This window comes from Rhinolophus ferrumequinum, chromosome 14, assembly GCF_004115265.2.
Source record: "Rhinolophus ferrumequinum isolate MPI-CBG mRhiFer1 chromosome 14, mRhiFer1_v1.p, whole genome shotgun sequence".
In the NCBI taxonomy this organism is placed as follows: Eukaryota; Metazoa; Chordata; class Mammalia; order Chiroptera; family Rhinolophidae; genus Rhinolophus; species Rhinolophus ferrumequinum.
The window spans coordinates 63917758-63943602 of record NC_046297.1 but is presented as its reverse complement, the minus strand read 5'-3'; the positions used below and the strand labels follow the sequence as shown (position 1 = coordinate 63943602).

Sequence of the window (25845 nt, the reverse complement as noted above, 5' to 3'; positions counted from 1 at the left end):
AGAGCAGATGGCCACCCCCGACCCCCCTGCCCCCACCCCCACCACACAGCCAGAGTGTCTGTGAGTGTCCTGAGCAGATACCAAGGGCCCAGGCCCATGAATCCAATAGTTGATAGTTCTCCCAACAGGCTGCTGGAGAACCACTGGCATGGCTGTCCTAGGCACAACTGAATCTTTATAAAATAAATCCCCTTGCTGCTAATAAGGCCATTTCTATTAAGGGTTGCTTTTTACCAGTTGTAACATTTAGAGAGAAAATAACACTACCTTTGAAGTCAGGCAGACTAGATTTGAAAAGGGTTCTACCACTTACTTCTTGGCTGTGTGATCTTAGGCAAATGACTTAACCTCTCTGAGTTTCAGTTTCCTCATCAGTCAAATAGCTCTGAAGTGAGCTCACTCCCTAGTGAACACAGATTTCTGGGACAGATGAAATGAAAAGGAAGGTGCAGAGTGTAAAACTGTCTAGTGTAAAAAAGCTGGCACATAGTAGGTGCTCAATAAAGGTCATTCTGAATCCATCAGAGGCCAAACCCACATACCGTAGGATAGATGACTCTCAGGGGAGATGTCAATTCTAAATCACCTAAAAGCACCTACCAGACCTCTCCAACTAAAACCCAAGGAGGGAAAATAAGAGCAGAATTTGGAGATGTCTGAAATAAGGCCACCATTCATCACGACACAGGAGACAAGACTGGGAGAGCCTGGTAACAGGAGGCAAGGGCAGGCGTGGAGGAGGAGGGTACTTGGGAGAGAACTCACATTTTTGGAGGGTTATTTTTTTGTTTTGTTTTGTTTTCTATTTAATGCCTTGTTAACTATTTGATAAAACTCATTTCTGGTTCATGTTCTCAGCAGAAAAACACATTCAGGCTGAACAGTAAGAACGGACCACACTTGGAAAGTCCTCGCAGGTCCTCATGTCTCTCTGGTGTTCACTGCAACTGAGGGTGACATGGGTTGAGCACTTGATTTGAATAATTGCACTTTGAGGATTTCCAGGGGAAGCACCCAGGGCAACCTTCTGACTGGGGATCTTATGACACCAACATTCAAATAAAGAAAATCTGCAAGTCCAGAAGATGCTCGCTGGACTGCCATGCATTCGCCCAGGAAGAGCTTATTGCTCATCCATCATGGATGCACGGCTGGAGACGGAGGACGCATCACGAACAACATGGGCTCGGCAGAGGACTTGCCCTCTCCCAGGGGAAGCTTGCCAAAGAGAACCATCCCCGTGAAAAGCCCTGGGTAGAGAAATAGTCCATGAGCACAGTGTGTAACTAGGGACCCGGTGATGACGGAGAGTCCAGGGAGCCGTTCAAAGAAGTGGCACTTAGGGTGAGACTTGAAGGATGAAAGGGGAGAGTGTGAGTTTCCTGGGGCTGCTATAATAAAGGACCACAAATGGGGTGGCTTAAAACAACAGAAAAGTATTCTCTCGCAGTTCACGAGGCCACAAGCCTGGCATGAAGGTGTCAGCTAGGCCGTGCTCTCTCTGAAACCTGTAGGGCTGCCTCCTCTAGCCTCTAGCTTCTGGGCCATGCCTTGGCTTGTAGAAGCATCACTCCAATCTCTGCCTCCATGTTCATGTGCCTTTTGCCCCGTGTATCTGTGTCTTTCTTATAAGGCCACCAATCACTGGGTTAGAGGCCACCCTAATCTAGCATGACCTCATCGGAACCAGATTACGTCTACAAAGGCCCTATTTCCAAATAAGGTCACGTTCACAGGTATCACAGGTGAGGACGTGAACATGTCTTTTGCGCGGGGACCCAATTCTATGCACTATAGGAAGCAAAGCACAGGTGGGTGAACAACTGGCAAAGCCCTCAGCTGGAGATGGAGCTGGAGGGGCAGGACGTGGTGCCTTTGGGAACACAAAGAAGCCAGGGTGCTTAGAGGTGTGGGGGGCGGGGACAGGAGGGGAAAGTGGCCTTGGTGAAGTGGAAAGTGGGCCTGAGCCAGATCAAACTGACCCAAGAAACAGGGAGGAGCTACCGGGGAATTCACCAGCTTTGCAGTCTTGGAGAAACGCCCTCTGTTTCCCAGCTCATGCTGGAGTGGGCCTCACACAGGTTGACATATGGGCAGGGAGTCGTGGTCACGGGTGTCTTCAAGTCTGATGCACCATATCTGTGACTGGCCCGCCTTCCTGGACAACCAGACGTGAGGCAGAGGTTTACTGGCAATGATGTGCTCTCTCTGCTCTGGAAAGCCAGAGGCTGAAAATGCCTTGTTTACTGCAGAGTGGCTGCCTGAGTGCGTCCTGACAGGCAGCCGGGAAAACCAGACAGTGTCCTCCTTCGGAAAAAATACGGCTGCTTGGCTGTGTACATAAAACATATTTGGGTCTTTGAGAGACATATAACATACACACACACACACACACACACACTATATATCTTGATGCAAATGCCATATATACCTATATATGCTTGAAGGTTTCAAGCATATATAAATACATAAAACACATCTATTTTATAAAATACACATCTATCTCAAAGACCAAAAGTGTTACGCTTGAAATAAAGGCTTATTTCCTGTGTAGGCTGACTTTGATAGAAGGTCATTCATTCCTTCACTCCACAAATATTTACGGAGTGCCCCCCATATCACAGGTGTTGTTCCAGCCTAAGACAAAAACCCCTGCCCTCTTGGAGGTGACTGTCTAGTGGGATAAGGGGAACTAATGGATCAACTCTAAAACTGTAAGAGCATTAAAAGGTGCCAAGAACAACAGAAGAAAATAAAGGTAGGGGAGAGCGGAACCAGTGTCACAGCATGTGTGGGAGTTTGAATGTCAAGTGCAGTGGCCAGGGCAGGTCTCCCTGAGATGCTAAAGCCTGAGCAGAGGCTTGGGGGACGGGAGGGAGTGAGCAGTGAGGATAGGGAGTGTCCAGCAGGTGCAAAATCCTGGGAGTCTCAGAGTAGCCTGGAGCATTTAAGAGGTGACGGGGCCGGATGGCAGGGTGGGACGCATGAGAGGGAAAGTTCTCGGACATGACGGGGAAAGTTCTCGGACATGGGGCCGCACCCCATGGGCCTTGTAGACCCTCACGGGGCCTGTGGCTTTTTGTCTGAATCAGATGGGAAGCCTTCGGGGGTTCTGAAGGAGAGAGCTTATGTGTTCTGGCTCCCATTTCAAATGGTCACCCTGGCGGTTGTTCTGAGAATGGAGTGTACAAAGGCAAGGGCAGATGTGGGGAGACCTGTCACGAGCTGTTGCAACGATGCAGGTAAGAAATGATGGTGGCTTGGACCGAAGGAGGGGCAGTGGGGTGGTGAGAGGAGGTGGTCCTCGACATATGTTGCTTGCAGACTGAATATAATGGGCGAGCGAGGGGGGTCCAAGGATGACTGATTCCAAGGCTGTAGCCTGAGTGACTGAAAGGACGGGGTTGCCATTAACAAAGATGGAGAAGACCGCAAACGGGAAGCTTTGGTGGAGGGTGGGGGGTGGGGATCAGAAGTTTGTGGGAAAACGGTCAGACAACCAAATGGACAGGAGATGGAGGCAGCTGAATGCACCAGTCTGGAGGGCAAGGGGAGGGAACCTTTGGGGGGGTGTCGATATAAAGAGGACATGGGCACCCCTAAGACCAAAGGAGATATCCAAGGCTTTGCGTCCAAATGAAAAAGAGAAGAGATCTAAGAATTGAGGCTGCAAGGCAAACGTTGCGACTCTCCAAAATTTAGGGTCAGGGAGAAGAGGAGAAACAGGCAAAGTGCGGTGGCCAGGAGCGTTGGGGTCCTGGAAGCCAAACGAGGGACATGTTTCAAGGAGGATTTAGTAACTGTATCAAAGGCAGTTCAAGGTCCAGTCACAAAAGACTTAGAACAACCATTGCAGGAGGCACTTACAGTTTAGAAGTGAAGACCGGGGTCTCCTGCCATGCATGGATCTTCTTGTGCTTACCTCTTACAGCAGACACAATCATCACTTGGTTACCTTAAGTATGAATATAATCTTAGTTCTGGTCTGTCCTTCCTACCAGAAATTCACTCACTGCTATATAGGCTCAACTGTGTTCTCTCAAATTCCTATGTCGAAGCCCTAACCACCCCAGTACCTCAGAATGTGACTAGATTTGGAGATAAAGTCTTTAAAGAGGTGATTAAATGAAAACGAGGTCCTTAGGCTGGGGCCCTACTCCACTAGAAGACAGACACTGGGGATTCAAGCACACATTGATGAAGCCATGAGAGGACATAGTAAGAAAGCAGCCACCTGCAAGCCACGGCGAGAGGCCTCAAAGGAAACCTGCAGACACCTATCTTGGACGTCGAGGCTCCAGAACTGTGAGAAAGTACATGTATTTTTAAGCCACCCAATCTGTGGCATTTTGTAATGACAGCCCTAGCAAACTAATCCAACAGAAAAATAAATTTTTTTTTTTTTTTTGTCTTTGCATCTCTGGTACCTTGCACAAATCATGGCTCCCAAAAGCAAATGCAACAGGGCTTGTGCTTCAGAGATACAGTAATATAGGTAGCTGTATTCCTTAAGACTAGATTTGGCCAGACAAGATAGAAATACTTTTTCTCATTTACATGAAGTCTAGAGGGAGACAGTTCAGGAGTCATGGAACAGCCTAGTGTTTGAGCTCCTTCTTTAGTCTTGTTGCTCTATGTTCTACCTCATGGTTCAAGATAACTGCTTAAGCGCCAACCATCACTTCTACATCCTAGTTAGCAGGAACAAGGAAGGGGTACTGTTCTCTCCTTCCCTCTCCTTAAGAACTCTTCAAAGAACACAATCAGGGTACTTGTGCTTGTATTGCATTCATAAGAAACTAGCCACATGGCCACACCCAGCTGCAAGGAAGGTTGAGAAATTCAGTCTTTATTCTGGGCAGCCATTCGCTGATTGAAAAATCGGGGGTTTTATTACTAAAGATGAAACAAAAATGTAACCCTTCCTGGTACTCTACCATGGGTTCTCCCAGTACAGTGGCTGGCAGAGCAGTCCAGCCAACCTTTCCCAGACTCCCTTCAGCATAATGTCCCAGAGATCCAGCTGGAAACCACTGGTCTAGACAGCAAAGTGGAGTTGACTATGCAGCTAGGACATGCCACCTCCAGAGGGTCTCATGAGGAGCCCATGGCAGGAAGGAGGGAATGGTAGAATAAAAATGGTCTTCCCAGTCTTCCTGAGGGGATGCTGGACCCCAAAGAACTGTGTAAAGGAGGGAAAACATTGAGAGCAAGTGTCTCTTGGATCAGAGATGAGGTGTGATGGGACCTGTCCTGGGATAAATGCGCCACTTGCCTGGATGCAGAGACATGATCAGGGAGGTGGGGAGAACCCGTCTCTCGCTGCGGACGCCTTTCTTAAAGGATCTGCCTACCTTCCTAGGGGGCTGACCCTTAGAAGGCAGTGACTGCTGTAGCTCTCCAGGCTGCATGGGGGGTCGGCTGTGACAGCTCTGGGGGGCAGCAGCTATGGAGGGACTGGAAGGCACATCTCCTCCAGCTGGGACATGAGAATGGAGTCAAGGCACTCCTGGGACAGCTGACAGTGGTGCCTCACAAAAGCTGCAGAGCACAATTCTAGGCGGTGAGATTAAACACGACAGGTGACTATGAGAAGCCTGCAAGGGAACAGGCTGGGGGGGAGGCACAAAGAGCTCTGTCCTCAGGGCGCTGACTTGTAGCACGTCCTCGCCCACCATTTTCTACCTGTGTGACTTTGGGCAAGCCACCTCCCCTTGCTGTGTCTTAATCTCCTCTAACAATGAAAATGACAAGACTGAATCTAACCACACCTGAGATCCCGACCAGCTCTGGGTAATTCTGGGTTACAGCTGATGCAGACTGGGAAGGAAGACATCCTTTGGGGGCAGGGACCCACCTGTGAGCCCTTCCTGGATTCCCCAGATATCCGTATTATTTCCTTTTTTGATCTCTGCCACATTTTGCCAGGGTCCTCGGCCTCGCAGCAACTTCAACCCTCCAAAATAAATCTTGTCTTCTTATATTCTCAAGTCCCAAAGGCTTCAACTATCGCCTCCCACCCAAAGATTAATCTCCACACACAGCCAGAGTGGCCTTAAAATGCTAAACACCCACAAAATATCTTCGCGACAGTCCACTGCTCTTAGCGTAAAAGCAGCTCCCTATGGGAACCCACAAACACACATCACCTGGCTCCTGCCAAACCCGAACCCGTAGCCTCCCTGTGGGCAGCTTGCTCCACCCTCACTACCTGTGGTCACACCCACCTTCTTAAGTTTCTCGACTAAGCCCAAATGTTTCCCATCTCAGGCCCTGTGTCTGTTCATCTTCCCGGCTATCCCTGCAAGCTGCTCCTCCAGGTCGTGGCAGGACGGTCACCTCTGCCGACAAACTTGACTGGACCCCCATCTCCAGCGTGTTCCCCTTTATTCTCTCTCTCAGCCCTTTGTTTACTCTTGGTGGAGTTAAATACCATTTAGTTACCTATTTATTCTTCATCTGTTGATATAATCTGGTCTGGATCCCCCACCAGACGCCCAGTCCAGGGGAGCAGAGACCTGGTCTGTTACTATGTATATTACTCCATCCAGTTTAAGGCAGAGGAAGCTCTCACATGGTATTTACATACATTTAAATGTGCATAAGTATTTAAAATATTTAACAGAACATTTGTTAGAGGAAGAAAAGAAGGGAAGAATGGAGGAAGGGAAAATAAGAGGGGGGAAAGGAAAGACGGAAGGAAAAAAGGAAGGAAGGAAAGAAGGAAGAAAGGAAGGAAGGGAGGAAGGAAAGGAAGAAGGGAATGGAAATTTAAGGAATCTGCAGACTCAGGTCTGCCAACCCCAAATCCCATTCCCTTACCCTGCCCCCACACTGCCATCAGCTTGAACCCACCTGTCCTGGGACTGGCACTGTGCTGGGGAATACGGACGCTTAAGGGACGTATTACAAAATTAAGGAAGCAAAACTAGCACCCACATAACACGACAGGGAATACGAACAACCAAAAGAAGCCATTAGCAAAGTTTGTTGTAGAAGAATATTGGATCCTAGAAAAGGATGCTTAGGACATAGTTTTAACTGAAAGAACAATTTAAGAAACAGCATGAAAACTATAATCTACTTCCTAAATATCAACAGATAACAGATGGTAGATGATAGATAGATATAGATAGATAGATTTATATAATATAAATAAATATGTAAAAGACATACATGCATAGAAAATACAGTGGAAGATACACATCAAAATGTGAACTGGTTATATTTGAATGGGGTGATTGCAAGGATTAATTTGGTGATTTTTGTTGATTTAAATTTTCTATGGTGATTATAAGTTACTTTGGGAACAAGCAAAAAGCAATCAAAATTCTATTTAAGCACACATATAATTCCATAAATAGCTGCCAGATCAGCTGTGATTCCCATAGAAAGTGTAGACCAACGGTCAGGGATGGCTTCCGGGAGGAGAGGTGAACAGAGGCGGTTCATGCAGCAAGGGAGGACACTTCCCACTGTATGTGGCCCACAGTGACCCTGGGGAAGGTCCCTGACCCCTCACTTGTGCTCTGCCCCTTCAGGCCTCAGAGGAGAGAAGTAATGTGTTGGCTGGGCCCCGAGTGGCCTCTCCTGGCCGACCTTGGCCTAGAGCTCTCCCCCTCACCCTCAGTTCCAAAGTGCCCTTGAAAGCATCCTTCCCGGGAAGCCCCAGGAGGAGCTCACACCTCTGCATCACGGGGGAAGCAGGAGAGCAGGAGTCTGGGTGCGACGGCCCTGATGAACTGGGTGACCTTGGGCAAGTCACTTCATCTCAGAGCTTTAGTGGCCTTGGCTGTAAAATGGGGTAATGGCTCACTCACGGAGCTGTTGTAAGGGCAAAGAGGGATATACGTTTTGTGAAATTAGTGGGAAAAGGGTAGAAACGCTTGCTTTCTAGACAGCAACTGCTGGCGAATGTTGGCAAGTAACTGCCCCACAGAATTCACCAGGAGGTGTAGCCGCGCACTTTTGCTGGATGACCGCCAGGTAGGTATAAGGCATCCCTGCCCAAGCGGCTTTTGATCTCTGGGGAGAGGGAGGTCTGAGCAGATGGCAATAGAGATGACATCCTTAAGGTGTGCAGGCAGGAAGTCAGGTGCTGCCAGCTTGCTCGTCACAAAGACTTGGCTGGGGAACGGGAGCCTGCAGAAGGCATTTTCACCCTGAGCACCTACTATGTGCCAGGGTCACCCTTTGAAAAGGGGGGAACAAGAGGTGCAGAGTGCTGAGTAACCAGCCCAAGGTCACACAGCTAGAAAATGGCCTCTTTGTCTTCACGCCACACGCCACACGCAGAGGGCCCACCACCAAAAGGGCAGTTTCTGTCAAAGCCCTGATGGTGCGGTGGGAGGGGACAGGGTGATTTGAGAAGCTCTCTGTTCCCCTTGGCAGCTGTCTTTCCACTGTCACCCGCCACCTGCTCCCAGGTGTCAGGCCTGTTGATGACAGAGGCGCCGTCCGACCCACTCAGCCTTGAAGGGCAGCGTTTCCCCTAGTTTCCAAGCCTCTGGCATGGTCCTTTGCGATGCTCTAAACCCAGGGCCCAGGCCCCTGCTCCCAGGATGGGAGGGTCTCAGCCTCAGCCCTGAGGCTACAGAGAGGCCGAGGCTCAAGATCAGGAGTGGACTACACCCCACCCCCAACCCCACTCCTGCCTTGTATCAGGAATCCAAATCCTTATTGGAGGGACGGGATGGGCTGGGGAAGAGAGGAGAGGGGTCACAGGGACGCCCCAGGAAGGGAACCCAATGGTCCAAAGACGGTAACAACTGCAGGGCTGGCACAAAGAGAAGTGTCCAGCCTCAGGGGAGCAGGAGGGAGCAGGAATCCAGGAGCCGCCAAAGCCGCGTCAGCACCCCGCAGGACAGAAATCATTCTGGGGGTGCTGGCCTTTGGAGAAGCCGGGGTGCAGAACACCTTGTCACTGGCTGTGGTCACAAGAGGGTAGAAACTGATGGGGGCAGGGGAGTGGGCAATATTTTCTGAAGCTCATCCCCATGATGAGGGCTCCAGAATGGCAGAGAGCGTGGGTGGGTCCTAAAGCTGGAGCACGGCCATTGCCACAGACAAAATGGCACCGGGTTACAAAGCATCAAGTCTGTCGCCAGACTGCCTGGCTCTGCCACTCCTTAGATTTGCAGGCAAGTGAACGACCCTCTGGAAGCCTCAGTTTCCCCATCTCTACACGGGATGATGATCATAGCTGCCCGAGCATTGAAAAGAGAAATGCGTCTGTGTGCACACAGTCGGAACCATGGCTGTGATTCTGGAGGCCTGTCTGGGCCAGGAGTCAGCGAACCTTTTCTGGAAAGGCCAGAGAGTCAATATTTTAGGCTTTGCTGGCCAAATGGTCTCTGTCGCATATTCTTTTTTTCAACCCTTTGGAAATGTAAAAACTGTTCTTAGCTCAAAGTCCTTACGAAAACAGTCCACCCAGCAGATCCGGCCAATGGACCACAGCTCAACACTCCCTGGAGATCTAGACGTGGGTGGGCCTGGGGCGTGTTGGCTGGCTTCTTGCACCTCTCAGGGCCAGGCGAGGGACCACTGTGGGATGAGCCCTGGGTATGGGGGGCGGGCATTAGACTCAGTGATGAGAAGACAGGACAGGCAATGATAGGGGCCTGGGGAGGGTCAGGCAGGGATGCCCTGTGCTCTGGCCCTGAGTCTGGAGCTCACCTGCTGCCCTCAGGGGCATCACAGTCCAAGAGGCACACGAGGCTGAGCCTCTCAGGGCTGTAGGCATTGTGTCATTCACACGGGATGCCCATTCCTCCTACCAACAAACATTTGCGAAGCGCTTGCTTTGTTCCAGGGGCTGTTCTAAGCCATGAACAAAACAGAAGGGACCAGGCTCTCTACCTGGAAGTCCTGGCTGGCAGCTTGCACCTTTGCCAGCCCCGCGATGAGCTCCTGTCTCGGTCGCAAGGATGCACTCACCATGGTGAACTCAGCCTTTAGTGGTTCCTGGGCGATCCTCTCACCGGGGCTTAGGAATCAGGGAGCCTGTTGTTCGCTCCTTCTGGAGGGAAGAAAAGAAAAGGATCTGCTGACTGTGAAATGGTCGCGGGAAAGCAGCCCAGCTTGTGTTGCTCAGCTGGCACAGCGGACCTCAGAGTACTTGAGAAATGCTGGTCACTCCAGGAAGATCCCATTCACCCCCCACCCCACACACACACACACAACCAAGGTCCCGAGCGGCCCAACTGTGGGAGCTGACTACCAAAGGGAGTGTCAACACAGAAAGAGATCTTTGAATATCTCTGCCTCAAACAAAAATATTGTAAAAATAGCTGAGTAGGTACTATGTTCTGGGCATCTGATACGTTATGTTATTTAGTCTTTGTTGCCATTTGACAGATTGAAAAACTGAGACTCACTGAGGTTCTGAGGTCATTCTGTTCCTAACAATGGAAGAGTCAGAAACCTATGTACTCGCCCTTGGTTCCCCAGACACAGTGACGCCCTCCGGCTCCTCGTCGGCGTCCTACCCACCGATACCAGATGGTAAGTTGTGTCTAACGGGGCACGCTTTTTTATCTTGACTCATCTCCTGTGAGATGCCCTGGGCCTAGACGTGTCGCAGGATACATGGCCCACCCCTAGTGAATATGCAAGGCGACAACTTCCAGGTGGCTTGAGTTTCTTTTTACAAAGAAATGAAAGTAACACCACCTTACATACGAAGAGCAAAAACACAGAAAAGTCCGCTCTGACCATGCCGTAATACTATGATGGAATTAGAGCGGCAAAGGGAAAACGAAATATTTTAGAGAGGGCATCAGAAAACGGACCTCAAGCTAGCTACTTTTCAACGTGTAACTGCCCACACAACTGCCATCAGGGGAAAATGAAATCGGTGGTTACCTCCGGACAAGGCCATTTTGACATCCAGAGCAGGCGCCACAACGGTTCATGGTAAAAAGTCAAAGACTACATATATTTTAGGCTATGTTTCTCTCACAAGGACTCCCCCATTGTAGCGGGACAGCAGCCCTGGACAATAAGTAAAGGAACGGGCATAGCTGTGTTCCAATAAAACTTTATTTATAAAATCAGACGGTGGGCCAGTCTTGCCATACAGGCCATAGTTGGCTGATTCCTGGTTTAGATCAGACATTGCAACACAACTATTGAATGAGAATCGATTGGGTGGCAGGCATTTCACATCTTTTATCACCTTTCAATAATAGGTGTTTGCTGTGTGCATACCACAGGCCAAGCATCGTCTAGGCAATCCGGGCTTCAGTGCAGAAAAAGACAACCTCCAGCCCCCACAGGTGAGATGGCGGAAGGTAGATGCCACCCCAGGCCTAAAGCTCAGGTACAGGCTGAGCAGAGAGGAAGAGAGATCTGTCCAATTCTTGACCCCCTACCCCCAAGCTCCCCAAGTCCCTCTTATATCTTTATTCTCACACACTTGCTAGGGCAGCTATCAGCAACCCTACTCGACAATGGGGAAACTGAGACCAGAGGCCACAAAGCCTCAATTGAGGATATTCCCTGTTTTCCTATGACTGCTGATAATGATAGCAGTGATTAATATTGATTAGCATTGAGGGCTTATGATGTGTTTCTGTGGGTTACCCCATTAAACCGTTCAATCCTCACAATCCGATGCAGTTATTATACAGTATATTATGGAGACGTATGGATATATAACATTACATGTTATACCAACAAGGACCCTTAAGCAGAGGGATTGTCTGGACCAACCACACTGAGTTCACGGCCAGGGTTAGGCCCAAACTGTTCGACATGCCGTCCTGCCCTCTGTCACCTTCACACCTGTCTCTCTAGTGTCTGAGAAGCATCACTGGGGGACAGAGAGTTTGTAGGACAGAGAAAGAGATGAAGGATAAACAACTGTCTTGGAACCACTGCTGCCCCCATTATCTGCCCAAATGAGAAAACACAGGGCATGCTGGGGGAGGGAGTGGGTGAATGAGCGTGCTGGGTGACGTGGGGAATGGACGATAATTCTGAATAAAGGTCAGGCTTTTCCAGAGCGAGAAAGCAGGCTGAAGCAGCACAGCGGCACGGACTTAGCAGGCCTTCAAGGTGCGTGCTGAACTTGGCCCGGCGTGCAGGGTTGTATAATAATCTCAGCCCTCCCGGGTCACTCCAGAACACCAGGGCAACCTTTGTTCCAGAAAAACAAACTCACGAATGCCTGGCAGTCGGAGGAGTACACAGAGGAGTGCTCGCACACCGGGGACCCCCTAACATCCTTCCTGGAAGAAGCCTGGTGACCAACACTTAAGGAGCACGTCCATGTCAGACACACGTGCTCCTCGCGTTTCTGGACCACACTGTCTCAAGCTGATAAAATCATCCCATTTTACAGATGAGGAACCTAAGGGTGAGGAACTTACCTCAGATCACGGTGCTTGCTATTCGGGAATGGAGCTGGGATTTGAACCTGGGCAACTTGATTTCAGAAGCTGCACCCAGGGCCTCTATGCAGTAGGGTGGCGGCTGGGCACGTGGCAATGGAAACAAAGATCTCGGAGCCTGGGATTTCATGAAATCAGATCTTAGCTCTACCACTTCTAGCTGGAGCTGGGAGGCCTGGGATTAACTATGCCGAGTGTCCGTTGTCTCACTTAGAATGGGGATCCCCAGGTCTTAGGATGGTAATGAGGACAAGCAATATAAACAAAGTGGCTGCATTACTGGTGTCTGACAAGGCCCACGACCCCTGCCACCTGGGAGAATATAGCATAGGTCCTCCCTGAACCTCAGGCTTCTCTTCAGTTCTCATAGTCACTCCACCCTCCTGGGCTGCACACTCTGTTTGGTGAACTCCCAACTAGGGTTCCCAAACCTAACAAAGGCTACGAAGACCCGCCCAGGATCACCGAACCCCAGGGCTCTCTCCCATCAAGTCAGTCTTTAATTCTCCCCACCTACCCCCACCTCCCCACCACCTCACCAACCTTGCCAGTTCATTACCCTCCCTCCACCCAGCGAAAAACAAGGGACATTAAAAAGTTAAAAAAATTCAGCCAAGTCAATGTGGCTGTTTTGTAGAAGTTTGGACACACAGTCTGGTGAGAAAAGAAACAGAAGCCACGAGTTCACCAAAGGCAGGCGAAGACAGTCTTTTACTGCTTAAACCTATTTGAAAGTAAAACCTCCCGTCTAGCCCTCCTTGGAGGTAACCGAAATTCCATAAATACAGAAAGAATGAACCTCAGAAAAGACCCTTTTCCTTGTCTGTGAAGTATCTCTCCACTACTCCATAAACCTCCAGGTTCCCGTCTCCGGGGGAGAGGCAGGCCATCAGTGTATAGGGCTGTATTTTCAACCTAATTGGCTTCCTTTGTAATCCTATGTGTTATTATATCCGTTTTTGAAGCACTATTCTGAAAAGGCCTCCATAGCTTCCCCAGTTTGTCAAGAGTCCATGGCACCAAAAAAAAAAAAAAAAAAAAAAAGTTCCAAAGCTCTCTGGTCCTGGCAGGCCAGGGTCTAGAAACTCACAAGTCCCTTGCCTTTCATGAAATTCTTTCCTAAAGGTTTCTAATAGGTTTACAGATAGCGCCCTGATGTCTCCACCTTTCAGCTTCCCTGTGGAAGTCTTATCTGCAGATCTGTGTACTGGAGACAGAGAAAAGGAAGAAACGAAGCAAGAATGACTCTATTCTGATACATACAGACTTTTTTCCAATCACCACCCTACTCCTGCTAGGTGTAATTGCCTGTTTAATTTTCTGTACTCTCTCGGGGTCTGCAGATTCTGAGAGGGCAGGGAAAATGTTGAATTCTCCTATTCCAGCACGTAGAACAGCAACTAGGATGAGCAAGTCTCTGATAACTGTTTGCTGAATGCCCGAGGAAAAGGGAGAGGCCGGCTCGGAAGAGAGTTTTACTGCGCACAGCTTCTTTCCTCATTTCCAAGGGTAAATTTGCCCTCCCCCTGAGCAAATCCCTGGACGTTTTCCTCTTGGCCTCAGAGGCCTGTTTAGAGTTCTTGACCTTTTCTTTTTATTTGGGCTACAGAGAGGACAAGTTGGCATCTTGTCTGCCTCTGGGGGTCTGGCCTTCTCACCACAGGGACGTTTACCCTTTCCCCTCCTCTGGGCGCCCTGCAGAGTGAATTCGCTTCTGTGCCAGGCAGAGTACTAGGCCTTTCACAATTGCTCTCTATGGAACACGCTAACCCAAACCTGCAGAGTACACATTCTTGTCAAGGGCACGTGCACAATTCCACAAGAGAGACCACAGGCTGCGCCAGAAGAGAAGTCTCAATACATTTCAAAGGATTGAAATCACATAGAACACGTTCTCTGAGGACAATGGAAATGAATTCGAAGTTGGCAAGAGTAGATGCTTAGAAAATCCCTCAAATATTTGAAGAATCTTGCTCAGTGCTTGACACAGAGTAAGCCCTCGATAATTTTAGCTCCTTCTTCCAACCCCTGACCCAATATCTTTCTCCATCGCAGTTAGGATTCCTCTGCTGTGGCTGAAAGTGAAGGCCAACTTCCAGCCAAGCGTATGGCTTCCGTCCCGAAGGTGGCACTCGCTGCCCAGTCTGCACAGTGAGCTGGGACAACGAGTGAACCTCGGAGTCCTCCCTTGCCTCTCGCCTCTCACCAGATGCACACCTAGACAAGAAGATCTCCACCATGAGGTCAAAATGGGGCCCTGCCCACTCTCCACCCTGAGGAGCCCCAACCTTCCTGAGGGGACTGCCCAGGTGTGGGGAGAGAGTTCACCCTGGTGGTGGACATTGCTCTATTTACTCAGAATGATCTCTGGCAAATAGAATCCAATTTGTTTTGTTTAAAGAGTTGTACTGACACCCCCATTGTAGACGGAAAAGAGTCTCTGTAATAAATCTGACCAGTCCAGTGACTGAAAGCAATCTTACAGGGTGATCTGACCATAAATTCCTAACTGGGCAGGTCCTGGTGAGTCGTCCTGCCCCAGGCTTATAACTTCTTTAGTACAAAGTTTATCTTTGCCTTAAGAAGCCCTGTTTATTGGTTTTGTGCATCTAGGTTGATATATCTTTGAAATACCTTTTTTTCAGACCCCTCGGAAGTGTATTCACCCTCAAGGTGCACATAATCTTAACTATCCTGTAATGCAATCCCCAGCTTGCTTTCTCCCATCTTTATGTAATCTTCCTTAGTTTCCCCTCCTTAATTCCAAATGTATAACAGATACTGCAAAACTATCATTCCCTAGAGCATTTTAGATCTTACTTCTAGGTACTGTCGTCAGTTTGGCTCCAACAGACTCCTATAAAAATTCTCTACAGGTTTGGACATTTCTTAAAAGTCAATACCTTGAGGGAAAAATGAAGGCAGCCATCAAAAAATGCCTGCTTTCCTTTGCCTGCCATTTTAGAGTGCTCCCAGGAGACTAGCAAGTGAGTCAGCCAGAAAGAAACTCAACCAGCCAAGTCATCCAAGGGAAATGGCGTCTGTGACCCTGATGTCCTCTGGATTGGGGAATGAAGTAGGATCAGATTTTACCTATGAGTTTGCTTGAGCTTTCCAAGGCCGATAATCGGATCCATTTTTTTGGTTCACTGTATAAACGGGCAATCGTGGGGCTGGCGATCCACCACCCATAAGAGCCAGAGAGGAACCTGTTATTGGTAGAAACGTGCATGGTGTAAACAAGAACGTTTTCCTGAGAGCAAACTGGTGGCAGCATCATTTCCCTACAAATTAGGGTAAAGGCCACTTAGACAAGCATGAGTGGGAAATTAAGACTTTAATTAAAGGATGCCGGAAGGGGTTGGTACGTGACCAAACCTCCTCAGAACTCACAGTCCGTGGAAGGTTTCCACTGGGATCCCATCAAGAGAGGGGAGTGTGAAAGGTACGATTAGAGCCCAGTTTCGTCACATTATAGTGTGGGCATATGGCTTCACCTCAGTTTCACCTGTAAATTGGGGGTGATGATAAAAGAACCTACCTCACAGGGTAGTTGTGAGGACGACGTGGCATGAAGCGTGAAGACACTTAGCAAGGACTTCTCAGATCATAACAAACAACATGGAACCTTTACCACATGATCTGAGCAAACACAATGAACATTCAGGACCACCCTGGGAAGTAGACAGTAAGGTTATTTCCATTTCGTAGGTAAGAACATAAAAGTCCAGGAAAGCTAAAGGAACTTGCCCAAGGACACAAGCTGTAAGTCACAGACGTGGGATTCAAACTCAGTGTCACAGGCACGACTGACAGCAATGAGCACCAGCACCAGTGGAGAGTCACCAGCCCAACTCCCCCCGGGACTATGCCCTGGGGCTGAAGGCAGCCAGGCATCAACCTGCAGGAAAAGGGTTAAGGTGTCCCATTTGAGCTGGGCCTTGAAGAATGTTTTGGGTTTTCAGCTGGAAGAGGAAGAGGCCAGAAGAGCCTTGTTGGTGGGAAAACTCAGATTAGAAAATGTAAGGGAGTATTAGCAAGGCTGGAAGGACAGCTTTTGCTGTCCAGGGTTTGCTGCAGTGTCCTGTGAACTCATTTCCATGTCTTTGCCAAGGCTCTGATCAGCACAGCACTGTGGCTAAGACAACAGGCTCTGTATTTGGTGGACTAAGTTGACGAATAAACCTGTGTGACTTTGAGCAAGAGACTTAACCTCTCTGGTCCTGAAGGGGGCTTACTTTTCAAATGGGGGCAACATCCTAACACTCTGGGTGGCTACACTGACTAAATGGGGTCCTCCATGTAACAGCTGAGCCTCAAACCTGCTGGCGTTCTGATGCTTCTTTATGTTTCTGCTCCACTAGATGTTTCTGCTTTCTGATGTTTCTGATCCACTAGATGTGGCCCAGGTCTCCTCTGCCGACCTTCTGCTTACTGCCCAGACCCCTTCTGCTCACGGCTGACATCTCTCAAGGAACCACTAAATTAATGCCCCCAAAATAAAAAGACTCCAAAACCATAGAGAAACAGGGCTTGGTCTATTACCAGTATTAGAGACGAATTTCCACTAATTTGGTTAACACTTGGGGTTTCCCATGGCCTAGTAGTCAAATGTCAGCTGGGCTGTGGTCATTGTAAAGTGCAAATGGTCTAAACATCCAAGATGGCAGCTCGCATGGCTGTCGGCCAACTTGGGTGCTGGCTGCGAGCTCAGCTGAGACCACAGGCCACAACACCTACAGGCGACTTGTTCAGCATGGCCATCTCTGTGCTTCCCCAGCAATGAGTGTCCCAAGGAAGCCCATTGGGGGCTCCATGACCTTTTGTGACTCTACTGCTTGAAGCAGTCACAAGACTTAAGGGAAGGACACAGACCCTGCCTTTCAATGAGAATGTCAAAGAACGGGGTCACTTTGTTTCTAAATCATCACAGATGAGAACCCTGGCCTGGCTGATACAAAGACGCTGCATCTGGGATTCCTTGTCTGGTGCTCAGGAGCAAAAGGGAGAAAAAAGAACTAAATGCTGATTTTCAAACAAATGCAGGAGAAATCATCCAGTCACCTGCACCTTCTCTTTCAAAGTATTCACTTTGGGACGTTAAATCCTGGTCTGGTGCTCCTGCTGTTCACAACATATCTGGAGCTTTCCAGCAAGTGGATTTGGGGGTCTCTTGGTCAGGTTCACCAGAGACATCAGGCTCAGAACATACCTTCTAAGGTAGGTCAGACATACCTTACTTCTAACCAGAAAAGACTTTATCCAGTGGAATATGTACCGAGGACACCCACTGCACAAAGTTCTGGGCTCTGTGGCTGCCCTAAAGAACAACACGATGCCTCTTTCCTCACAGGCCTTCTCTTCTGATGGAGGAGGCAAAAAGTCACCCAATCTGTAAAGATATCAGCAAGTCATAAAGACTCTCGATAATGACAGAAAATGAGGGGTGGAGGAATCTGTGTCAGAGGGGGTGGGCAGAGGACATCTGAGCAGAGATCTCCGTGAAGTGAGGAAATGAGGCAGGCAGGTATGCAGGGGAAAGAGTGACATTCCACGCTGAGGCCCTGGGGCCAGCGGGGGCTGATACGTGTGGCCTACAGCAAGGAGGCCAGAGTGGAACGTAGGGTGAGCAGGCAGGGCCGTGGAGGGCACGATAAGGACTTTGGATTTCATTCTAAGTGAGATAGGATTCCACTGGAGGGATTTTATCAACTGAGCCCAAAGATTTGGTTTACAGCTTCAAAGGATCCCCCCTGGCTGCTGAGAGAAAAGGAAGGGTAAGGTAGAAACTGGAAGGCCAGTTAGGAGGTCTCCCGCAGCAATCCAGGCAGAAAGTGGAGGTGGCTTGGTCTGGAATGTTCTTGGTGAAGAGGTGAGAAGGAGACGGGCATACATTTTGAAAGAAGGTGCCACAGGATTTGCTAACGGACACGTCTACCAGTTAATCCTTTAACCTTAAAGCAAGATAGATTTCCCAAAAATGCTTAGTTATTGCCCAAATTCAAATCTAATCTCTGTGGAGGGTGTTAACATGGGTAGTAGAAAGTAAAAGAGACCTGGGTCAAACCAGGTCCCACGTGCACTGGTCAGGGCCTTATCTCTCCTGGCATAAAAGGGCCTGGAACACAGGTAGTACCACTTCCTTCCCACCCTTATCTCCCCGTTACCCCCCACCACACACACATACCCCCCCACCACCACCACCTCTGAAAAAGAAAGATGTGAGGAGCTTCAAAAGAATAAGCCACTGGCTGGAAAGACCTTTTCAAAAAGAGTTCAAAAACATCTAGAATCTTCTAAAAGAGCTGTGGGGAAGACCCACACCCATTTGCATGGGCCAGTTGGGTATTTTGGTCATTCACTACCTGACACGACTTGCTAGTCACAGCCCCTCCTTCTTTACAAGTCACTGTTCTCTAAGGAGCCCTATCCTGTCAAAAAGAAACCACCCCAGTTACTGCTTTGAGATAGATTTTAGGGGGAGTTTCACGCTCCATGAGTCTCAATAGTGAAAGGGTCAAGGTTCTATTAAATACCACAAGTGGCTCAGTGATCAGACTAAGATGCAAACCCACGCCTATAATAGTGACTACTTTTCTTTCCATTTTTTTTTTGACAAATGCATACATACATAGTCACTTACTGTGTGTCAGGCAATGTTCTCATCGTTTTATAAAATATTTAGTTATTTAACACTTGTAACAATCGCATGGGGTACATACTACGAGTAGCCTTCCCTCCATATTCAATGCACATTTATTAAGCATTGATGATGAGGGCAGTGAGTGACTGACAGAGAAGCAAAGCGAAGCCCAGGTCCTACAGCTAGTCAGTGACAGAGGCGAGATTAGAACTCAGAAAGTCTGGCTCTGGAATTTGGGCTCTTAACACCATCAGAAGCTGCCCAACCGCGTGCTTCGGTAGAAATCTGTGCATCCATGAGAAATGCTGCCAGCTGCAAATAAAACACAACTCAATTTAGAGTGGTAGAAACAAGTAGGAATTGTTTCAATCTCCAAAATGTCTGGAGGTAGTCTTCTGGCTTAGGCTGGGAGAAGAGCTTAACAATGCTATTTATTATCAAACATCCAGACTTTTCCTGTCTTTTTGGCTCCACCAATTTAGTCCGTTGTTCTTCACCTCATGTGGGCAAGATGGCTGCTGCACTGCCCGTGATCGTGGCCAAGCTCCAGGGAGGAAGAAAATATAAGAATGAGCTTCCCCTATGGGAGGCTTTGTTTTGTTTTTCTTTGGAAAGAGACTCCCTGTCTAGTATGCTTCCCCTAACAAAACTAGAAAACATATCTGCCATTACCATATCTGGTTTAAACCAATCTTGGTTCGTCTCATGAGGCTGGGCCTGTCTTCCCTACAATCTGGGGCTTCCTCTGTACCACGTGCACCCATCAAGTTTCTACAAAGTGGGGAGGCAATGGCTGTTGAGGCCAACAGACAGTATTTGCCATGCACAGGTATTGCTATCCCCATTTTACAGATGGTTGCAGCTAGAAGTCGCAAGGTCAAGACAACAAGGCTGGCAACATGGTAGCCCCTGAATACTAACCCAGGTCCATGCGCCTCTAAATCTCATGCCTCTAAATGGATGGACATACTCTGGCTCTACCACTAATAGCTGTGGAGCCTCGGGCAAGTTACTCAACCTCCCTAAGCCTCAATCTTCTTATCTCTCAACTGCAGCTAGGAATGGTACCTATCCTGGGGGTGGTGGTGAGGGGGAAATGAAATAATACAGTGAGCCCCTGAACAACACAGCTTTGAACAGTGCGGGTCCACTTACACGTGGGGTTTTTCCAATAAACACGTACAGCACTGTAACTGTCTTTTCCTTACGAGTTTCTTGATAACATGTTCCTCTCTGTAGCATGCTTTATTGTGACAATACAGCATACGATACACAGAACATACAACACACGGGTTAATCGACTGTTCATACTATTGGCAAGGCTTCTGGTCAACAGTAGGCTAAAGGTAAAGTTTTGTGGGAGTCAAAATTATGTGTGGATTTCTGACTGTGTGGGGTGTCAGCACTCCTAACCTCAGCATTATTCAAGGGTCAACTGTATAGGCAAAGAGCCGGACAATACTGAGCAATCAATACTATCTCGGCTGTTCTTCCTGTTTCTGGTGTCACTCTAATTATTACTGTTCCTATTGTTGTTATAAGACGTTGGAGCCACAGTGAGTGTGTACCCAGATGAAAACACCACTGCGGGCGTCTCTGGGTGCCGAGGTATTCGTACTGGCCATAGCAGGCAGGCTTGCCCATGAAGGGAGGGCGTTCTTTAGAACACCAAGCATGCATTCAAAGAGTCCTAAAGCTTGACTTGCTTCAAGTTAGTGATCCAGGGCCCAATCACTCAAAATATGGGTCCGCCCATCGACAAAGAACAAGCGTTAGCTTTCTGCCTTGCTTCTGCCGTTCAGTAAATGCTATTTGGCCAGAAGCAATTCCTTTGTCTCTTTTTGGACCTCCATGTTCTTATCTGCACAGTGAGGTGGTTTTAGTCAATGTGTAATGAACATTCATTGATCGCCTATTATATGGACTGTGCCGTGGAGGCACAGCAATTAATGGTAGAAGCAGATGTTGCTCTCAGAAAGCTCAGAGGTTTAGAGATCTTCAAAGCTCCTTTCGGCAATAAAATTGGATGCCCCTAACCAGAAGGTGAAGCTAACAACTTCCAACCCGGGGGTTATCTGAGGACTAACCGCGTCAGTGGTACTATAACTAAAGTCACTGAATACCTGTAAAACACAGAAAGCTTTCTCAGTGTCTCACAAAGCAAAAGGAGTCTTACCATGTGACCCAACAAGCCTGCTCCCTGGTGTCTGCCCAAAACAGCTTAAAACTTATGGCCACACCGAAACCTGAACACGACGGACTATAGCTGCTTTCCTCATAATTGCCAAAACTTGGAAGCAACCAAGACGGATGGCCTTTGGGAGATGAATGGATTAAGAAACTGTGATACATCCGGACAATGGAAATGATTCAGCACTAAAAAGAAATGTGCTATCAAGACATGAGACGCAGGGAGGAAGCTTAAATGCATATTACAATGGGAAAGAAGCCAATCTGAAAAGACTACATATTGTAAAATTCCAACTATATGACATTCTGGAAAAAGCAAAACTATGGAAACGGTAAAAGATCCGTGGTTGCCATGGGTTTGGCAGGAAAGAGGGAGGGAGGGATAGGCGGAGCATGGGATTTTTAGCGCAGTGAAACTATTAACTATTCCGTGTGATACTGCGACGGTGACACATGACTTAAGCATTTGTCAAAAACCCACAGAACTACACAGCACAAAGACTGAACGCTAAATGTAAACGATGGACTTTAATTAATCATAATGTATCAATATTAGTGCATACATTGTAAGAATTGTACCACACTAATGCAAGATGTGAATACGGGGACTGGTTGGGGGGTGGGGGACGGTTTGTACACTGGGGGGGGGGCTCTGTCCTTCCTACTTAATTTTTTATAAACCTGAAGTTTCTCTGAAACAGAAAGTCTGTTAATTTAAGTATGTAGTTTAACAACATTCATATCTTTGATCTCATGATTCCACTTCTGAGATTCTCTTGAGATGCATAGGACATTCTAGAAGGAAAACTTCACTCACAGAAGGGAAAAAAGTAAGCAACCTATAGTTCCTCACCAACCACCACAGGGATGAAAGCAAATTAACGAGTGGTAGTTGAAAAGGCTCTGAAACAACGTGGGTGATGCTTGCAGAAAAACACAAATGTGGGGAAAAAAAATGGAACACTCCTTGAGAGAACACCTATGGAAAAATAAAAAAAGTTTGTGTAAAACAACACAAACGGTTGTGCTAATGGATAATGGTAATTGCTATTACGCTACCAAGGGTGATAAGATTATGGATAGCTTTTTCACTCTCTTTTTCCAATTTCTTATACTATTGTATTTTATACATTTACACATTTATTTTGTACAGTATATATAGAACAGTCTATGCATCCTAGCCAGAGCTCTCTCAGCAAAGCCAGAGAGCGCGTAACAGTAGCACCAATAATACTACCTCCACCTCCCACCATTTCTTAGGAGCCTACTTGTTACCTGGAAGCCACCACTCTTAGTACTTCGCTAAATTGTAACTCATTGGGGTAACTCACTGAAAATCACAAAGCTACATGGCACAGGGTCCTGTACATGCAGCCAAAGCAACTACCACCTGAAGCTCTGGCTTAGTCAAAAGATATCACAGAGAGGGCAGTAGAGTCACCCTGGGGGCACTAGGCATACAAAAGATAAACAGGAAATGGAAATTCAGAGACCAAAAGAGGTGTGAATCTACACCCTCTCTCACCCACCCAGCAAGTCTTTAATGCGCTGCTCACTAGAGGCCGGGCACTGGCGCTGCACACGTGGATGAAAGGAAACCTCTGACCTTTCAGAAACTCCCAATCTGGTGTCCCCAGAACCAAGGCTGGGACAACAAGCATAAATTGGAACTCTTCCAGCCACCCTGGGCGTGTGCTCACCCAAGTGCCCCCCCCACCCCCAGTGCAGCTCCTGGAGGGCAGGAACCATCCCCACGAACCACAAGAGAGTATCTCCCACAGCCCCCCACAGCCCCCCACAGCCCCTCACAGCCGTGCCAGTACACTGAAGGAGGCAGGGAATTTGTTTCTGACTCTACCTCCTACCGCAGCCCCACGACACCAAGCATTTCTGATCAAGTATTTGTGAGTCATAGGTCAGGCTGACTCATTTCTTTCAAGTTTCCAGGTTGTGAATTAAAACAGTATTGATCCTTCGGAGGAGGACCAACTAGCAGGAGAGGCCCTGGGACCTACTCTGCATGTATCTGCACTGATGCACACCAGATTTGCAAGTGTTTTATTGAAATGAGGTGGAGGGAGGCAGATAGCTGCTCAAAAATGTGCAGTGATAGTTACTAAATGGGAATGATCCACCATTCCTTGTTTGTTTGTTTGTTTGTTTGTTTGTTTGTTTGTTTGTTTAACTACTTTAAACTAGGTACCATGCTCACGACGTTCTCTCCGTTCACTGCACTGTCTTCATGTTTTATCTTGGTTAATGTGAAAAGTATTTGTGGTAGGCTTCTGGAAGCTCAGTTGCAGAGCCTATAAAATTATGTTTTTCCATGTAAAAAAAGGGAAAGGGGAAGGAAGGTGACTTGGGTTGAGGACCAACTGCCAAGTCTCACTTCATCTCATAAAGACTCAGCAGGGAGGAGGCAGAGGCTGGGAGAGGTGAAGTCACCTGCCCCAGGAGACCCGGAAATGGTAACTCACAGAGGAAAAGAACCACGGACAGGCCTCATGTCTGTACAGCGCAGGGGGTGTTCAGAAACAGCAGCTCACAGAAGGGGCACAAAACCACTCTGGGAGCAGAAAAGCCAAACGCCCAGAGACCTTGTGGGGCTACAGCTCCCACGCACCTTTCACACCTTCACCCCAACCTTTCACCTACAGAACCACTGCCGTCTACAGACCCACCTGTAATGCCCAGACCAGGGGCCAGAGCTCTCGCCCTGCATGGGAAAGCCTCAGGGGGACCCCCAAGAAAACCCACCGGTGGCCTGTGAATCAGACCCTGTGACCCTCGTGGTCCTGTACCTCAAAGCGGGAATGCAGGACCAGTATTCTCAGGACTCAGAGGGGAAAACTCTACCTATGAATCATGGCAGCCACAACCTTCTCTGGGCCTCCCTGGGAACCCACTGAAGGGTTTATTGTGTGTCACCAGGGGCCAGGGCAGCCGCACACTTCTTATGTGAAACAAGACAATCTCAGGAGGTATGGTGGTCTCTTAGGATGCCTCATCAATTCACGAGATGATCTATCTGCAGGTGACACGGCTCAGAAATGCCAGACGAAGCTCACAAGTGAATGTGGCTTTTAACTTTTCTTTCTTTTGTTTTTAGTGAACACTTGGATAATCTGGACTCGTATTAATCCACGGAAACCCACACAAAGTTAGTGACTTGTCTAAGAACACACAGCTGGCACTAGACAAACCTGGAACTATGTAGATCTCAGGTTCCATTCTTGCTTTCCTCAACCCCATACTGCCTTGCTTAGAACGAAAAGACCACACAAAGCAATGGAATAAGTATGTACATTTGAACTGAATAATAAAGTAATAAGAACCGAGTAAGAGCCAAGGGCAGAAAAGATTCCGGCCAGCCATGGGTTCTCTGTGACACTGACTCAGCTAAGAGCTCTGGGCCAAAGCTCTCTTTAAAAATGATTAAATGTAGTTTCATTAAAATATAATAAAGTATATTTAGTTAATTAAAATTAAATGAAATTTAAAATGTATTGGTAAATTGCCCCTTTCCTGTCCTGACACATGGTGGAGAGTAAGTTAATCCATTCTGTGTGTCAATCCCGGTGGCACCGTGTAAGCCCTGTGTTTCAGCCCACGAGCTGAAAGAGGCTCACTGAGTCCATTGTACAGACGAGTAAAATAAGGTCCAGGGAGGGGAAATGACCAAGGAAACCCAGCCAGCTATGGGCATAGCCGACACTGGCTCCACGGTCACTGACTGCCCAGAGCTGTGGATTTCCCAGTGAATAGTGCACTAGCTTCTGCTGAGAAAAGGAACTCGGGCCCCACTGGCAACCCTTAGCTTGTCACATGATTCTGTCTGCTGGTTTTGGCATAATCTCCAAGGCAGTTGGATGAAATTGATGAAATGTGTTGTAATTACCAAAAGATAGCAGCGAGTATGGTTAGTTGTCAACATGTACATGAGAAGGGCTCCCGCACTATAATGAGCACAAAGACAGATCAAGAATTTACTTGGTCCAAATAAAAGGTATATCCACACAATGTACTATGTACAACATAGCTGTTACAAAGTATAAGGCCGCTGACATGGAAAGCATGCACTCCTTTATTGCTCAGTGGGAAAATGCAAGTTGCAGAATAATCTGTTTATCAAAGGTCTACGAAAACAGTTTCCTCTCTCTCTCTCTCTCTCTCTCTGTCACTCTGTACATAAACGCATTAGAAAGGTCTGCAAGGATGTGCTCCAAAGTGGTGATACCCTAAGCAAAGATGATGAGGAAATAAGGACTGGGGGTGGTGATCAAAAAGAAACATTCGCAGTATTTGGAAAGTTCCTTTTTCCCCCTCAGAAGTGAAAACATTAATTTGCTGTTTATGTAATAAATGATAAATTTTCGAAAGAAGAGAATAATTGAAACAGGATTTTAGTCATTCATCTAGCTAGTCATTCAACTAATTGAGCACCTACTATGTGCCAGGCATGAAACAAGATGACAAGATGAAATATACAGCACCTGCCCACAGGGAACTTCCCTTCTAATTGGTGAGGGGGAAGGTTTGCCTGCCGGGTCTGTGTACAGAGGTAGGTCACGTGTTCTGGTGAAAGAAGGAAACAGCACACAGTGGGAAAATAAAGTG

At 47.9% G+C, this 25845-nt stretch overlaps 1 long non-coding RNA gene across 8 annotated transcripts in view; it reads right to left on the bottom strand.

Annotated features, from left to right (window-relative positions):
• Window positions 1-25845, bottom strand: part of LOC117033825 (uncharacterized) — a 429465-nt gene that overhangs the window by 191955 nt on the left and 211665 nt on the right. For all 8 annotated transcript variants that reach the window (XR_004424972.1, XR_004424969.1, XR_004424971.1 and 5 more), the window contains one exon: window positions 9862-10021. This is a non-coding gene — a long non-coding RNA (uncharacterized LOC117033825). The remainder of the gene's footprint in view (window positions 1-9861; window positions 10022-25845) is intronic.